This window comes from Schistocerca americana, unplaced genomic scaffold (assembly GCF_021461395.2).
Source record: "Schistocerca americana isolate TAMUIC-IGC-003095 unplaced genomic scaffold, iqSchAmer2.1 HiC_scaffold_477, whole genome shotgun sequence".
NCBI lineage: Eukaryota > Metazoa > Arthropoda > Insecta > Orthoptera > Acrididae > Schistocerca > Schistocerca americana.
The window spans coordinates 60001-72116 of NW_025726211.1; the positions used below are offsets into that span (position 1 = coordinate 60001).

The following is a 12116-nucleotide window of genomic DNA, read 5'->3' on the forward strand; positions in this document are numbered from 1 at the left end:
CTTTTAACCTAAGGGCCCAGGTTTCAAGTCCCTGTCCAGGTGGAAATTTTAATACATTGGTAGCGATTCGTCTGGTAGCGGTGGAGACGCTACAGAAAATAATGCAGCTACGCCGTTTTCTGACACCACAGTGCTTTAAACGGTAGCAGTTGCATGTGTCCGGAGAATACCGCGCTAACGGCAGTCGTGGCCGAGTGGTTAAGGCGTCTGACTCGAAATCAGATTCCCTCTGGGAGCGTAGGTTCGAATCCTACCGGCTGCGTGCGATTTTGCGTAAAGAGGAGCAAACATTTTCGCACACATGTGACATGTGTGGGCGAATGCGGGTGCAAACCAGTGACGCCATTCTCAACAAGACGAAAATTTCCGTTTTAAGAATACTGAGTTTTCGCGACGACCGCTGCTTACTCTGGCTATCGGTTCACCTCACACTGACACTGACGCTGGGACTGCAGAAAGCCGTCGCTGAGATCCTGAGTACACAGATGTGCTTGAAAGTGATGGACAGAGCGAACATCTCATTTTCTTTTTAAGAATCGCAATTTCAATCACTCGAGTGCGGCAAAAGCAGTGGTGCAGCGTTTCTTTTCTTAAGATCTCGCAGTTGCTTGGAGGTATGTCCATCGTTTTAAGACGACAGAAAACTAGCGTCAGCAGTGCGTCAGTGGGAAGTCGGTGAAGTCGCCATTGGAGCCGTAAGCCAGTAATTACGACATGCGAATCACTCGCACACCACGCAGCTGTACGATAATGCTCTTGCGTGGGTCCGCATAGCTGAGTCGGTAGAGCGTTAGGTTTTCAACCAAAGGGTCCTGGGTTCAAGTCCCTGTCTGGGCGAAAATTAATACACCTGTGTTCAAGTCCCTGACTGGGCGAAAATTAATACACTTTCGTAACGGCTAATGGAAACCGTACAGGAAAGAGTGAGGCCACGCCGTTTTCTGCCACCAGATTGCTTCTAAAGATGGCGGTTACAGTTGTCGGGAGTCGCTTCCGCCACCGGCAGTCGTGGCCGAGTGGTTAAGGCGTCTGACTTGAAATCAGATTCCCTCTGGGAGCGTAGGTTCGAGTCCTGCCGACTGCGAAAATTTTCTCGCTCTCAAATGGCGGACGTTCAGCTGCATCCTAGCAGTTGCGTCACTACTAAACACGTGGGTCACCAGCAATGTGCAGTGCTATTTGATCCAGGGCGCAGCGCTACAGTCGCGCCCAGAAGCCGCAGCTCATCTCCGCGTCTCACAGGCGTCCACCAGGTGTTAGTACAAGTGTCGCCTCACTGGGCAGTGCAGATGTGTCCATTTTAGCTTGCAGACGATGACGTGTGAGCTAACGCAAGTCGAATGTTTTACCGTGTGTATCTGCTAGATACTGCCTCCCATACGGTGGAGAGACTCACTCCTTCTTGTGTCTCGTTCTCCGCACACGAGTTGCCCCTGGCATCGATATGACACGGGTTTTCTAGCGTCAGCGAAGTCAATATTACACGAATCGAGTCGACATGTTTGCTTGTTACGATGACGGAAGAAGAAGAAATGTGTGTGTAACTTCACTGCATCGGCTGCTCGCCTTTCAGCGCCCCTGTGTCTTATCAGACGAAGGTGACTGTGAAATTGGCAACGAGGCAGAGGTTAATCAACACATGCAAATGAGAACCTTCAACGTCAGCCGAAATAGCTCAGTTGGGAGAGCGTTAGACTGAAGATGTAAAGGTCCCTGGTTCGATCCCGGGTTTCGGCAGGGATTCGTTTTGATGCGACGCCAATGGAATTACTCTGCGTTTGTGATAATGCAACTACCGCTGACAACAAAAATGACTCTCTCCTGTAGCTGTTCTGGTTGTCTAGTGCATGCCATAAGAGGAACTCACTAGACAACTAACTCCCCTAGAAGCAAAAGAATTAAAAATATCCTACCGACTGCATTCCTTTTTCTGTGTCAGGTGGTGAAGAACGTCTTCAACGGAACCGTGAAATGAGCGAAAGCGTGGGAAACATTGCATTCGAAATGCTTGTGAATTTTCCAACTGCCCAGTGAGTGTCGACAAAACACGTAAATTCTCTGCTCCAACGTATGAGACGTAACAACTGGTGCAATTTGTTGTTGCATCATGTGCCAGCAGTCTTCGATAGTGTGTTACAAGCTTAGCGCGGTAAGTTTGTAGACAGCATTTAGGCGACGTTTTATTTGTTAACGGCCCCATACAGCGATTGCACAACAGTAAAGGACATGAGTCAATGTATAGTTGTGCGTCGTGGGAGGTTTTGCAGCCTCGTGTGAGCCCGGATAGCTCAGTCGGTAGAGCATTAGGCTTTTAACCTAAGGGCCCAGGTTTCAAGTCCCTGTCCAGGCGGAAATTTTAATACTTTGGTAGCGATTCGTCTGGTAGCGGTGGAGACGCTACAGAAAATAATGCAGCTACGCCGTTTTCTGACACCACAGTGCTTTAAACGGTAGCAGTTGCATGTGTCCGGAGAACACCGCGCTAACGGCAGTCGTGGCCGAGTGGTTAAGGCGTCTGACTCGAAATCAGATTCCCTCTGGGAGCGTAGGTTCGAATCCTACCGGCTGCGTGCGATTTTGCGTAAAGAGGAGCAAACATTTTCGCACACATGTGACATGTGTGGGCGAATGCGGGTGCAAACCAGTGACGCCATTCTCAACAAGACGAAAATTTCCGTTTTAAGAATACTGAGTTTTCGCGACGACCGCTGCTTACTCTGGCTATCGGTTCACCTCACACTGACACTGACGCTGGGACTGCAGAAAGCCGTCGCTGAGATCGTGAGTACACAGATGTGCTCGAAAGTGATGGACAGAGCGAACATCTCATTTTCTTTTTAAGAATCGCAATTTCAATCACTCGAGTGCGGCAAAAGCAGTGGTGCAGCGTTTCTTTTCTTAAGATCTCGCAGCTGCTTGGAGGTATGTCCATCGTTTTAAGACGACAGAAAACTAGCGTCAGCGGTGCGTCAGTGGGAAGTCGGTGAAGTCGCCATTGGAGCCGTAAGCCAGTAATTACGACATGCGAATCACTCGCACACCACGCAGCTGTACGATAATGCTCTTGCGTGGGTCCGCATAGCTGAGTCGGTAGAGCGTTAGGTTTTCAACCAAAGGGTCCTGGGTTCAAGTCCCTGTCTGGGCGAAAATTAATACACCTGTGTTCAAGTCCCTGACTGGGCGAAAATTAATACACTTTCGTAACGGCTAATGGAAACCGTACAGGAAAGAGTGAGGCCACGCCGTTTTCTGCCACCAGATTGCTTCTAAAGATGGCGGTTACAGTTGTCGGGAGTCGCTTCCGCCACCGGCAGTCGTGGCCGAGTGGTTAAGGCGTCTGACTTGAAATCAGATTCCCTCTGGGAGCGTAGGTTCGAGTCCTGCCGACTGCGAAAATTTTCTCGCTCTCAAATGGCGGACGTTCAGCTGCATCCTAGCAGTTGCGTCACTACTAAACACGTGGGTCACCAGCAATGTGCAGTGCTATTTGATCCAGGGCGCAGCGCTACAGTCGCGCCCAGAAGCCGCAGCTCATCTCCGCGTCTCACAGGCGTCCACCAGGTGTTAGTACAAGTGTCGCCTCACTGGGCAGTGCAGATGTGTCCATTTTAGCTTGCAGACGATGACGTGTGAGCTAACGCAAGTCGAATGTTTTACCGTGTGTATCTGCTAGATACTGCCTCCCATACGGTGGAGAGACTCACTCCTTCTTGTGTCTCGTTCTCCGCACACGAGTTGCCCCTGGCATCGATATGACACGGGTTTTCTAGCGTCAGCGAAGTCAATATTACACGAATCGAGTCGACATGTTTGCTTGTTACGATGACGGAAGAAGAAGAAATGTGTGTGTAACTTCACTGCATCGGCTGCTCGCCTTTCAGCGCCCCTGTGTCTTATCAGACGAAGGTGACTGTGAAATTGGCAACGAGGCAGAGGTTAATCAACACATGCAAATGAGAACCTTCAACGTCAGCCGAAATAGCTCAGTTGGGAGAGCGTTAGACTGAAGATCTAAAGGTCCCTGGTTCGATCCCGGGTTTCGGCAGGGATTCGTTTTGATGCGACGCCAATGGAATTACTCTGCGTTTGTGATAATGCAACTACCGCTGACAACAAAAATGACTCTCTCCTGTAGCTGTTCTGGTTGTCTAGTGCATGCCATAAGAGGAACTCACTAGACAACTAACTCCCCTAGAAGCAAAAGAATTAAAAATATCCTACCGACTGCATTCCTTTTTCTGTGTCAGGTGGTGAAGAACGTCTTCAACGGAACCGTGAAATGAGCGAAAGCGTGGGAAACATTGCATTCGAAATGCTTGTGAATTTTCCAACTGCCCAGTGAGTGTCGACAAAACACGTAAATTCTCTGCTCCAACGTATGAGACGTAACAACTGGTGCAATTTGTTGTTGCATCATGTGCCAGCAGTCTTCGATAGTGTGTTACAAGCTTAGCGCGGTAAGTTTGTAGACAGCATTTAGGCGACGTTTTATTTGTTAACGGCCCCATACAGCGATTGCACAACAGTAAAGGACATGAGTCAATGTATAGTTGTGCGTCGTGGGAGGTTTTGCAGCCTCGTGTGAGCCCGGATAGCTCAGTCGGTAGAGCATTAGGCTTTTAACCTAAGGGCCCAGGTTTCAAGTCCCTGTCCAGGCGGAAATTTTAATACTTTGGTAGCGATTCGTCTGGTAGCGGTGGAGACGCTACAGAAAATAATGCAGCTACGCCGTTTTCTGACACCACAGTGCTTTAAACGGTAGCAGTTGCATGTGTCCGGAGAACACCGCGCTAACGGCAGTCGTGGCCGAGTGGTTAAGGCGTCTGACTCGAAATCAGATTCCCTCTGGGAGCGTAGGTTCGAATCCTACCGGCTGCGTGCGATTTTGCGTAAAGAGGAGCAAACATTTTCGCACACATGTGACATGTGTGGGCGAATGCGGGTGCAAACCAGTGACGCCATTCTCAACAAGACGAAAATTTCCGTTTTAAGAATACTGAGTTTTCGCGACGACCGCTGCTTACTCTGGCTATCGGTTCACCTCACACTGACACTGACGGTGGGACTGCAGAAAGCCGTCGCTGAGATCCTGAGTACACAGATGTGCTCGAAAGTGATGGACAGAGCGAACATCTCATTTTCTTTTTAAGAATCGCAATTTCAATCACTCGAGTGCGGCAAAAGCAGTGGTGCAGCGTTTCTTTTCTTAAGATCTCGCAGTTGCTTGAAGGTATGTCCATCGTTTTAAGACGACAGAAAACTAGCGTCAGCAGTGCGTCAGTGGGAAGTCGGTGAAGTCGCCATTGGAGCCGTAAGCCAAAAAAAAAAAAAAAAAAAAAAAAAAAAAAAAAAAAAAAAAAAAAAAAAAAATCCTACCGGCTGCGTGCGATTTTGCGTAAAGAGGAGCAAACATTTTCGCACACATGTGACATGTGTGGGCGAATGCGGGTGCAAACCAGTGACGCCATTCTCAACAAGACGAAAATTTCCGTTTTAAGAATACTGAGTTTTCGCGACGACCGCTGCTTACTCTGGCTATCGGTTCACCTCACACTGACACTGACGCTGGGACTGCAGAAAGCCGTCGCTGAGATCGTGACTACACAGATGTGCTCGAAAGTGATGGACAGAGCGAACATCTCATTTTCTTTTTAAGAATCGCAATTTCAATCACTCGAGTGCGGCAAAAGCAGTGGTGCAGCGTTTCTTTTCTTAAGATCTCGCAGCTGCTTGGAGGTATGTCCATCGTTTTAAGACGACAGAAAACTAGCGTCAGCGGTGCGTCAGAGGGAAGTCGGTGAAGTCGCCATTGGAGCCGTAAGCCAGTAATTACGACATGCGAATCACTCGCACACCACGCAGCTGTACGATAATGCTCGTGCGTGGGTCCGCATAGCTGAGTCGGTAGAGCGTTAGGTTTTCAACCAAAGGGTCCTGGGTTCAAGTCCCTGTCTGGGCGAAAATTAATACACCTGCGTTCAAGTCCCTGACTGGGCGAAAATTAATACACTTTCGTAACGGCTAATGGAAACCGTACAGGAAAGAGTGAGGCCACGCCGTTTTCTGCCACCAGATTGCTTCTAAAGATGGCGGTTACAGTTGTCGGGAGTCGCTTCCGCCACCGGCAGTCGTGGCCGAGTGGTTAAGGCGTCTGACTTGAAATCAGATTCCCTCTGGGAGCGTAGGTTCGAGTCCTGCCGACTGCGAAAATTTTCTCGCTCTCAAATGGCGGACGTTCAGCTGCATCCTAGCAGTTGCGTCACTACTAAACACGTGGGTCACCAGCAATGTGCAGTGCTATTTGATCCAGGGCGCAGCGCTACAGTCGCGCCCAGAAGCCGCAGCTCATCTCCGCGTCTCACAGGCGTCCACCAGGTGTTAGTACAAGTGTCGCCTCACTGGGCAGTGCAGATGTGTCCATTTTAGCTTGCAGACGATGACGTGTGAGCTAACGCAAGTCGAATGTTTTACCGTGTGTATCTGCTAGATACTGCCTCCCATACGGTGGAGAGACTCACTCCTTCTTGTGTCTCGTTCTCCGCACACGAGTTGCCCCTGGCATCGATATGACACGGGTTTTCTAGCGTCAGCGAAGTCAATATTACACGAATCGAGTCGACATGTTTGCTTGTTACGATGACGGAAGAAGAAGAAATGTGTGTGTAACTTCACTGCATCGGCTGCTCGCCTTTCAGCGCCCCTGTGTCTTATCAGACGAAGGTGACTGTGAAATTGGCAACGAGGCAGAGGTTAATGAACACATGCAAATGAGAACCTTCAACGTCAGCCGAAATAGCTCAGTTGGGAGAGCGTTAGACTGAAGATCTAAAGGTCCCTGGTTCGATCCCGGGTTTCGGCAGGGATTCGTTTTGATGCGACGCCAATGGAATTACTCTGCGTTTGTGATAATGCAACTACCGCTGACAACAAAAATGACTCTCTCCTGTAGCTGTTCTGGTTGTCTAGTGCATGCCATAAGAGGAACTCACTAGACAACTAACTCCCCTAGAAGCAAAAGAATTAAAAATATCCTACCGACTGCATTCCTTTTTCTGTGTCAGGTGGTGAAGAACGTCTTCAACGGAACCGTGAAATGAGCGAAAGCGTGGGAAACATTGCATTCGAAATGCTTGTGAATTTTCCAATTGCCCAGTGAGTGTCGACAAAACACGTAAATTCTCTGCTCCAACGTATGAGACGTAACAACTGGTGCAATTTGTTGTTGCATCATGTGCCAGCAGTCTTCGATAGTGTGTTACGAGCTTAGCGCGGTAAGTTTGTAGACAGCATTTAGGCGACGTTTTATTTGTTAACGGCCCCATACAGCGATTGCACAACAGTAAAGGACATGAGTCAATGTATAGTTGTGCGTCGTGGGAGGTTTTGCAGCCTCGTGTGAGCCCGGATAGCTCAGTCGGTAGAGCATTAGGCTTTTAACCTAAGGGCCCAGGTTTCAAGTCCCTGTCCAGGCGGAAATTTTAATACTTTGGTAGCGATTCGTCTGGTAGCGGTGGAGACGCTACAGAAAATAATGCAGCTACGCCGTTTTCTGACACCACAGTGCTTTAAACGGTAGCAGTTGCATGTGTCCGGAGAACACCGCGCTAACGGCAGTCGTGGCCGAGTGGTTAAGGCGTCTGACTCGAAATCAGATTCCCTCTGGGAGCGTAGGTTCGAATCCTACCGGCTGCGTGCGATTTTGCGTAAAGAGGAGCAAACATTTTCGCACACATGTGACATGTGTGGGCGAATGCGGGTGCAAACCAGTGACGCCATTCTCAACAAGACGAAAATTTCCGTTTTAAGAATACTGAGTTTTCGCGACGACCGCTGCTTACTCTGGCTATCGGTTCACCTCACACTGACACTGACGCTGGGACTGCAGAAAGCCGTCGCTGAGATCGTGAGTACACAGATGTGCTCGAAAGTGATGGACAGAGCGAACATCTCATTTTCTTTTTAAGAATCGCAATTTCAATCACTCGAGTGCGGCAAAAGCAGTGGTGCAGCGTTTCTTTTCTTAAGATCTCGCAGCTGCTTGGAGGTATGTCCATCGTTTTAAGACGACAGAAAACTAGCGTCAGCGGTGCGTCAGTGGGAAGTCGGTGAAGTCGCCATTGGAGCCGTAAGCCAGTAATTACGACATGCGAATCACTCGCACACCACGCAGCTGTACGATAATGCTCTTGCGTGGGTCCGCATAGCTGAGTCGGTAGAGCGTTAGGTTTTCAACCAAAGGGTCCTGGGTTCAAGTCCCTGTCTGGGCGAAAATTAATACACCTGTGTTCAAGTCCCTGACTGGGCGAAAATTAATACACTTTCGTAACGGCTAATGGAAACCGTACAGGAAAGAGTGAGGCCACGCCGTTTTCTGCCACCAGATTGCTTCTAAAGATGGCGGTTACAGTTGTCGGGAGTCGCTTCCGCCACCGGCAGTCGTGGCCGAGTGGGTAAGGCGTCTGACTTGAAATCAGATTCCCTCTGGGAGCGTAGGTTCGAGTCCTGCCGACTGCGAAAATTTTCTCGCTCTCAAATGGCGGACGTTCAGCTGCATCCTAGCAGTTGCGTCACTACTAAACACGTGGGTCACCAGCAATGTGCAGTGCTATTTGATCCAGGGCGCAGCGCTACAGTCGCGCCCAGAAGCCGCAGCTCATCTCCGCGTCTCACAGGCGTCCACCAGGTGTTAGTACAAGTGTCGCCTCACTGGGCAGTGCAGATGTGTCCATTTTAGCTTGCAGACGATGACGTGTGAGCTAACGCAAGTCGAATGTTTTACCGTGTGTATCTGCTAGATACTGCCTCCCATACGGTGGAGAGACTCACTCCTTCTTGTGTCTCGTTCTCCGCACACGAGTTGCCCCTGGCATCGATATGACACGGGTTTTCTAGCGTCAGCGAAGTCAATATTACACGAATCGAGTCGACATGTTTGCTTGTTACGATGACGGAAGAAGAAGAAATGTGTGTGTAACTTCACTGCATCGGCTGCTCGCCTTTCAGCGCCCCTGTGTCTTATCAGACGAAGGTGACTGTGACATTGGCAACGAGGCAGAGGTTAATGAACACATGCAAATGAGAACCTTCAACGTCAGCCGAAATAGCTCAGTTGGGAGAGCGTTAGACTGAAGATCTAAAGGTCCCTGGTTCGATCCCGGGTTTCGGCAGGGATTCGTTTTGATGCGACGCCAATGGAATTACTCTGCGTTTGTGATAATGCAACTACCGCTGACAACAAAAATGACTCTCTCCTGTAGCTGTTCTGGTTGTCTAGTGCATGCCATAAGAGGAACTCACTAGACAACTAACTCCCCTAGAAGCAAAAGAATTAAAAATATCCTACCGACTGCATTCCTTTTTCTGTGTCAGGTGGTGAAGAACGTCTTCAACGGAACCGTGAAATGAGCGAAAGCGTGGGAAACATTGCATTCGAAATGCTTGTGAATTTTCCAATTGCCCAGTGAGTGTCGACAAAACACGTAAATTCTCTGCTCCAACGTATGAGACGTAACAACTGGTGCAATTTGTTGTTGCATCATGTGCCAGCAGTCTTCGATAGTGTGTTACGAGCTTAGCGCGATAAGTTTGTAGACAGCATTTAGGCGACGTTTTATTTGTTAACGGCCCCATACAGCGATTGCACAACAGTAAAGGACATGAGTCAATGTATAGTTGTGCGTCGTGGGAGGTTTTGCAGCCTCATGTGAGCCCGGATAGCTCAGTCGGTAGAGCGTTAGGCTTTTAACCTAAGGGCCCAGGTTTCAAGTCCCTGTCCAGGCGGAAATTTTAATACTTTGGTAGCGATTCGTCTGGTAGCGGTGGAGACGCTACAGAAAATAATGCAGCTACGCCGTTTTCTGACACCACAGTGCTTTAAACGGTAGCAGTTGCATGTGTCCGGAGAACACCGCGCTAACGGCAGTCGTGGCCGAGTGGTTAAGGCGTCTGACTCGAAATCAGATTCCCTCTGGGAGCGTAGGTTCGAATCCTACCGGCTGCGTGCGATTTTGCGTAAAGAGGAGCAAACATTTTCGCACACATGTGACATGTGTGGGCGAATGCGGGTGCAAACCAGTGACGCCATTCTCAACAAGACGAAAATTTCCGTTTTAAGAATACTGAGTTTTCGCGACGACCGCTGCTTACTCTGGCTATCGGTTCACCTCACACTGACACTGACGCTGGGACTGCAGAAAGCCGTCGCTGAGATCGTGAGTACACAGATGTGCTCGAAAGTGATGGACACAGCGAACATCTCATTTTCTTTTTAAGAATCGCAATTTCAATCACTCGAGTGCGGCAAAAGCAGTGGTGCAGCGTTTCTTTTCTTAAGATCTCGCAGCTGCTTGGAGGTATGTCCATCGTTTTAAGACGACAGAAAACTAGCGTCAGCGGTGCGTCAGTGGGAAGTCGGTGAAGTCGCCATTGGAGCCGTAAGCCAGTAATTACGACATGCGAATCACTCGCACACCACGCAGCTGTACGAAAATGCTCGTGCGTGGGTCCGCATAGCTGAGTCGGTAGAGCGTTAGGTTTTCAACCAAAGGGTCCTGGGTTCAAGTCCCTGTCTGGGCGAAAATTAATACACCTGTGTTCAAGTCCCTGTCTGGGCGAAAATTAATACACTTTCGTAACGGCTAATGGAAACTGTACAGGAAAGAGTGAGGCCACGCCGTTTTCTGCCACCAGATTGCTTCTAAAGATGGCGGTTTCAGTTGTCGGGAGTCGCTTCCGCCACCGGCAGTCGTGGCCGAGTGGTTAAGGCGTCTGATTTGAAATCAGATTCCCTCTGGGAGCGTAGGTTCGAGTCCTGCCTACTGCGAAAATTTTCTCGCTCTCAAATGGCGTACGTTCAGCTGCATCCTAGCAGTTGCGTCACTACTAAACACGTGGGTCACCAGCAATGTGCAGTGCTATTTGATCCAGGGCGCAGCGCTACAGTCGCCCCCAGAAGCCGCAGCTCATCTCCGCGTCTCACAGGCGTCCACCAGGTGTTAGTACAAGTGTCGCCTCACTGGGCAGTGCAGATGTGTCCATTTTAGCTTGCAGACGATGACGTGTGAGCTAACGCAAGTCGAATGTTTTACCGTGTGTATCTGCTAGATACTGCCACTCATACGGTGGAGAGACTCACTCCTTCTTGTGTCTCGTTCTCCGCACACGAGTTGCCCCTGGCATCGATATAGCACGGGTTTTCTAGCGTCAGCGAAGTCAATATTACACGAATCGAGTCGACATGTTTGCTTGTTACGATGACGGAAGAAGAAGAAATGTGTGTGTAACTTCACTGCATCGGCTGCTCGCCTTTCAGCGCCCCTGTGTCTTATCAGACGAAGGTGACTGTGAAATTGGCAACGAGACAGAGTTTAATGAACACATGCAAATGACAACCTTCAACGTCAGCCGAAATAGCTCAGTTGGGAGAGCGTTAGACTGAAGGTGTAAAGGTCCCTGGTTCGATCCCGGGTTTCGGCAGGGATTCGTTTTGATGCGACGCCAATGGAATTACTCTGCGTTTGTGATAATGCAACTACCGCTGACAACAAAAATGACTCTCTCCTGTAGCTGTTCTGGTTGTCTAGTGCATGCCATAAGAGGAACTCACTAGACAACTAACTCCCCTAGAAGCAAAAGAATTAAAAATATCCTACCGACTGCATTCCTTTTTCTGTGTCAGGTGGTGAAGAACGTCTTCAACGGAACCGTGAAATGAGCGAAAGCGTGGGAAACATTGCATTCGAAATGCTTGTGAATTTTCCAATTGCCCACTGAGTGTCGACAAAACACGTAAATTCTCTGCTCCAACGTATGAGACGTAACAACTGGTGCAATTTGTTGTTGCATCATGTGCCAGCAGTCTTCGATAGTGTGTTACGAGCTTAGCGCGATAAGTTTGTAGACAGCATTTAGGCGACGTTTTATTTGTTAACGGCCCCATACAGCGATTGCACAACAGTAAAGGACATGAGTCAATGTATAGTTGTGCGTCGTGGGAGGTTTTGCAGCCTCATGTGAGCCCGGATAGCTCAGTCGGTAGAGCATTAGGCTTTTAACCTAAGGGCCCAGGTTTCAAGTCCCTGTCCAGGCGGAAATTTTAATACTTTGGTAGCGATTCG

The 12116-nt window shown here is 49.2% G+C and overlaps 21 non-coding genes across 21 annotated transcripts in view; all 21 read left to right on the forward strand.

Moving 5' to 3' along the window:
- The window catches only part of Trnak-uuu, a 73-nt gene extending 31 nt beyond the window's left edge, over positions 1–42 (forward strand). Inside the window, exon 1 of the tRNA in view lies at positions 1–42. This exon is cut by the window's left edge and continues 31 nt beyond it. This is a non-coding gene — a tRNA (tRNA-Lys).
- A 138-nt stretch (positions 43–180) lies between these two features.
- Trnas-cga lies at positions 181–262 on the forward strand. Its single transcript has one exon. It is a non-coding gene; the product is annotated as a tRNA-Ser (tRNA).
- Positions 263–1002: 740 nt separating this feature from the next.
- Positions 1003–1084, forward strand: Trnas-uga. The gene has a single exon. It is a non-coding gene; the product is annotated as a tRNA-Ser (tRNA).
- Positions 1085–1664: 580 nt separating this feature from the next.
- Positions 1665–1737, forward strand: Trnaf-gaa. Its single transcript has one exon. It is a non-coding gene; the product is annotated as a tRNA-Phe (tRNA).
- Positions 1738–2277: 540 nt separating this feature from the next.
- Positions 2278–2350, forward strand: Trnak-uuu. Its single transcript has one exon. It is a non-coding gene; the product is annotated as a tRNA-Lys (tRNA).
- A 138-nt stretch (positions 2351–2488) lies between these two features.
- Positions 2489–2570, forward strand: Trnas-cga. The gene has a single exon. It is a non-coding gene; the product is annotated as a tRNA-Ser (tRNA).
- A 740-nt stretch (positions 2571–3310) lies between these two features.
- Trnas-uga lies at positions 3311–3392 on the forward strand. Its single transcript has one exon. It is a non-coding gene; the product is annotated as a tRNA-Ser (tRNA).
- A 580-nt stretch (positions 3393–3972) lies between these two features.
- Positions 3973–4045, forward strand: Trnaf-gaa. Its single transcript has one exon. It is a non-coding gene; the product is annotated as a tRNA-Phe (tRNA).
- Positions 4046–4585: 540 nt separating this feature from the next.
- On the forward strand, positions 4586–4658 carry Trnak-uuu. The gene has a single exon. It is a non-coding gene; the product is annotated as a tRNA-Lys (tRNA).
- A 138-nt stretch (positions 4659–4796) lies between these two features.
- On the forward strand, positions 4797–4878 carry Trnas-cga. Its single transcript has one exon. It is a non-coding gene; the product is annotated as a tRNA-Ser (tRNA).
- A 1246-nt stretch (positions 4879–6124) lies between these two features.
- Positions 6125–6206, forward strand: Trnas-uga. The gene has a single exon. It is a non-coding gene; the product is annotated as a tRNA-Ser (tRNA).
- A 580-nt stretch (positions 6207–6786) lies between these two features.
- Trnaf-gaa lies at positions 6787–6859 on the forward strand. The gene has a single exon. It is a non-coding gene; the product is annotated as a tRNA-Phe (tRNA).
- A 540-nt stretch (positions 6860–7399) lies between these two features.
- On the forward strand, positions 7400–7472 carry Trnak-uuu. Its single transcript has one exon. It is a non-coding gene; the product is annotated as a tRNA-Lys (tRNA).
- A 138-nt stretch (positions 7473–7610) lies between these two features.
- Positions 7611–7692, forward strand: Trnas-cga. Its single transcript has one exon. It is a non-coding gene; the product is annotated as a tRNA-Ser (tRNA).
- Positions 7693–8432: 740 nt separating this feature from the next.
- On the forward strand, positions 8433–8514 carry Trnas-uga. The gene has a single exon. It is a non-coding gene; the product is annotated as a tRNA-Ser (tRNA).
- A 580-nt stretch (positions 8515–9094) lies between these two features.
- On the forward strand, positions 9095–9167 carry Trnaf-gaa. The gene has a single exon. It is a non-coding gene; the product is annotated as a tRNA-Phe (tRNA).
- Positions 9168–9707: 540 nt separating this feature from the next.
- Positions 9708–9780, forward strand: Trnak-uuu. Its single transcript has one exon. It is a non-coding gene; the product is annotated as a tRNA-Lys (tRNA).
- Positions 9781–9918: 138 nt separating this feature from the next.
- Positions 9919–10000, forward strand: Trnas-cga. Its single transcript has one exon. It is a non-coding gene; the product is annotated as a tRNA-Ser (tRNA).
- A 740-nt stretch (positions 10001–10740) lies between these two features.
- Trnas-uga lies at positions 10741–10822 on the forward strand. The gene has a single exon. It is a non-coding gene; the product is annotated as a tRNA-Ser (tRNA).
- Positions 10823–11402: 580 nt separating this feature from the next.
- On the forward strand, positions 11403–11475 carry Trnaf-gaa. The gene has a single exon. It is a non-coding gene; the product is annotated as a tRNA-Phe (tRNA).
- Positions 11476–12015: 540 nt separating this feature from the next.
- Positions 12016–12088, forward strand: Trnak-uuu. Its single transcript has one exon. It is a non-coding gene; the product is annotated as a tRNA-Lys (tRNA).
- Positions 12089–12116: the final 28 nt, after the last annotated feature.